Raw genomic sequence first — 3,412 nt, forward strand, 5'->3', positions numbered from 1 at the left:
TTTAGGGTAGTGAAAATACTTTGTGTGATACTCTAATGGTGAATACTTTCATGATACATTTGTCCAAACCCACAGAATGTAGAACACCAAGAGTGAACCGCAAGGTAAACTATAGCCTTCGGGTGATTATGATGTGCTAATGTAGGTTCATCAGTTGTAACAAATGCAGCACTCCAGTGGGGGATGTTGACAATGAGGGAGACAATTCATGTGGGGGTGGAGGGCAGGAAGTAGGTATGGGAAATCGCTGTACCCTCCCCTCAACTTGCTGTGAACCTAAAACTGCTCTAAAAAATAATAAAGTCTTAATTTTAAAAAAAGTAAGCACCCTTAAGAACAATCTTCCCAAAGTAAGCAATTTTGAACAACGAATGCAAACAAATTTAGACTTTTCTAAAATTGAGTCACAAAAGTTTAACTTATTCATCCAATCTTTAAGGGCAGAATAAAAAAATTTACCCCACCAGAACCTGGGTTCTTCTGTCTGAGGAGTTCCTGTTTAGGGGTATAAAGATGATAGGCCAGCTGATATTCTGAGAGAATGAAGTTGGGGAGGTGGGGTGGGTGGGTGTTATTTAAGAGTTAGCTGATGTGAGGTGATAGGACCCAGAATCCAGTAACTTCGATTTTAAGTGAGGAAATCTGCACGTGATAAACAGAAGGAAAGACGCCGAATTGAGTTAAAAGCCAGGCACACGTCCCTGGGTGGGCTCGAACCACCAACCTTTCGGTTAACAGCCGAACGCGCTAACCGATTGCGCCACAGAGACCCGTTTCCCGTCGTTCCCACCTCCTTAGGTAGTAAGTACCTGCTAACCTCCTGGACGTGCCACCCGCTAGATAAAAGGAGTTCCAAAGCCTTGGAAAGCCGGCAACCAGGATCGTAGTCGACGCAGCGTGTTCATCAGGTGAAGCCCTGCGTTGAGCGAGTCTGAAGACAAAAGGGCCACCCAACGGTCTCGCCCCATTTGCTCCCCACCGCCTCAAATGCTAGCGTCTCCGCGGTCTGAGGCGAGTGGGCTCCACAGGAAGCTGCAAGTCGGTGGGCTCGCCTGACTTGGCACTTGCCGTTTCTCCGCCTTCACCAGACCGCCCTTCGTCGCCACTTCTCCTCTTGCCCAGGACGCAGGTGCGTGCTGGAGGGGGTGGGAAGGATATAAGCGGTCGGAAGGAGAGCATTTGTCCACCATGCAGGGATGTCTTCGTGGCTGGAGGGGTGCTTCCGCTGCCTTCTTCGGTTTCCTGTGCCAAGCAGGGAAGCTCTACGAGGACAGTGGTCATGGTGATGGTCGCTCTTGTGTCTCATCGCCGAGAACAGGGTCACAGATGCACCAGGACGCTCTCCTGAGACTTGTTGAATTCCATTGTCGTCTTTAGCTTTGGGGCCCTCGACGAACTGAAGAACCCCGTGAATGGAAATAATCAAAAGCTTTTCAAATGGAAATTTCTTTTTTCAAACTTCTCAAACTTCTAACAGTTCATTGCGCAGCATTCCCAGCGGGGCAACAGGAAAGGCCTACGGCGGGCCGTGCGCACGCTGGAGCTCTGCGCGCCCAGCCCCGCCGCACGCGTGCACCGGCGCTCTGTGGGGGTGGGCGTGGTCGCAGGCCGCCTGAAGGTGGCGGGAGGAAAGGGAGGCGCAAGGACGCAGAGAAGCTGCGGAGGCACGTCCCGGGGCAACAAGACCTCCTTAGGCGGCCTGCGCGGCGGTCAGGGCCCGATCCTGGAGAGAGCAGAATGGTTCTTTTATCGTAGCTGAATGAGGAGGAAGGAAGGAAAAAGAGAACCCGAAAGAACGAAGACTGCGTAGACCTGTAGCTCTCTAAAAAAAAAAAAAAGAAAAAAAGGCACCAAAATATTACGAAGGCTGTTAGAACGACTTAGAGCACAGCGGTTGCCAGCCGGCCCGTGGCTCTCGGTCACTGCGTAGTGTTTAGTACTCTGCGTTGTACTTGTAGCAACCTCGGTTCCAATCCGCCTCAAAGCCGTGTCTTGGTTGTGGCGAGGGTTACAAAGCTGCAGGATCTGCGCCACTTGCCCGCGGCTCGAGAGCACTGTTTCCCGTGACTCCGGAGCTCTGCGCTGAGAAAAGGGGAAACCGCACGGTGCACGTTTGAGTCACAGTCATCTTGAAATGCTGGACTGCCCCATGTCTGGAAGGAGGTGAGGGAGGTGCCACCTTGTGTTGATATCTTTCTAAAAATGGTGAGGCTACAGCAATTTTTCTGGTTATTTCAAACATTCAGTGGGGCCTTTTCAAACCAAAAAAGAAAGGAGATGAAATGAGAGTTCGCACTCCAACTGTATACTTTAAATAAAATCTAACAAATAAAATAAAATCTAAACTTGATAACATTTCCCCCGCCCCAATTTTTTTTCGAACAGTAAATGATTGAACATAAGTGCACAAATCTTAAGTGCAGAGCCCAGTGAATTTTGCTAAAAGTAACTGGTATCTAGATCAAGTTAGGGAAAATTTATATTAGTCCAAAAATTTAGAATTCCTTTGCAGTTAAGAATCTGAAAGGTGGAATGAAATGGGGTCACTTGCGTGAAGGGGTTTTAAAATGGAGCCAGGAAGCCATTAAGGAGATGGGCTTTTATGCACGTCTCCACTGGGTAGAACCAGGAACTTTTGAATTGCGCCAAACCCCAAATATTACAAGGACTGAGCCTGAAAACCTGTAACTTGCCACAGGAAAAGACTTTGCTTAGTGATAGCCTTAGCAATCAATCATAGCCAGTCAAGATTAGCTTTCTGCCATCAACATTCTAAGTGTGGAAAACTCTAGCTAGGGGCGCTCCAGTGGCTCGGTGGGTTAAGTGTCAGATCCAGGATCTGAAGGTCGTGAGTTCAAGCTCCTCGTTGGACTCTGCATTCCACGCTTCGTGGAGCCTACGGGGGGGGGGGGGGGAAAAGGGTGAAAGTTCTCACTAAGCAACTACTTAGGTTGCTGTTCAAGTGTGTGTGTGCGCCAAATTGCAGTTCTTTGATCTCAGTCTTGCTTAATTATTGCCTCCTGACAATTTTAGGTTGACATGCCTGCTGTCAGAAGCAGGACCTGAGGTGACTTCAGCACAGCAGGGCCGGTGTCCCCTGGAATCCGGTGTGGTACCCATAGAAGACTTCTGTGCCACGGATTGTGTATGGAGAGCCTTACACTTGCACTGTGAGTCCTCTTAGGTACCGACCTCCCTCCTTTTGGTTGAGGTTGTTGCCTTTCTTAGGGATCAGGTGGGTGACTGCCCAGAGAAATGCCCATTATGCCATGGAGGGTTTTCACTATTGAGGAGTACTCTTTTGTTTCAAAAGGTGGGAAAACATGTGATTCCCTGTGTTTTACAGCAACTGTTAGATAATTTAAAATTGCAGTGACCATTCCAGGAAACCTTTGGGGCACCCTTAAAAAAG

General features: G+C 48.8%; 1 non-coding gene across 1 annotated transcript; it reads right to left on the bottom strand.

Moving 5' to 3' along the window:
- Positions 1–696: 696 nt before the first annotated feature.
- TRNAN-GUU lies at positions 697–770 on the bottom strand. Its single transcript has one exon. It is a non-coding gene; the product is annotated as a tRNA-Asn (tRNA).
- Positions 771–3,412: the final 2,642 nt, after the last annotated feature.

Source organism: Phoca vitulina, unplaced genomic scaffold, assembly GCF_004348235.1.
Source record: "Phoca vitulina isolate PV1807 unplaced genomic scaffold, GSC_HSeal_1.0 scaffold2, whole genome shotgun sequence".
NCBI lineage: Eukaryota > Metazoa > Chordata > Mammalia > Carnivora > Phocidae > Phoca > Phoca vitulina.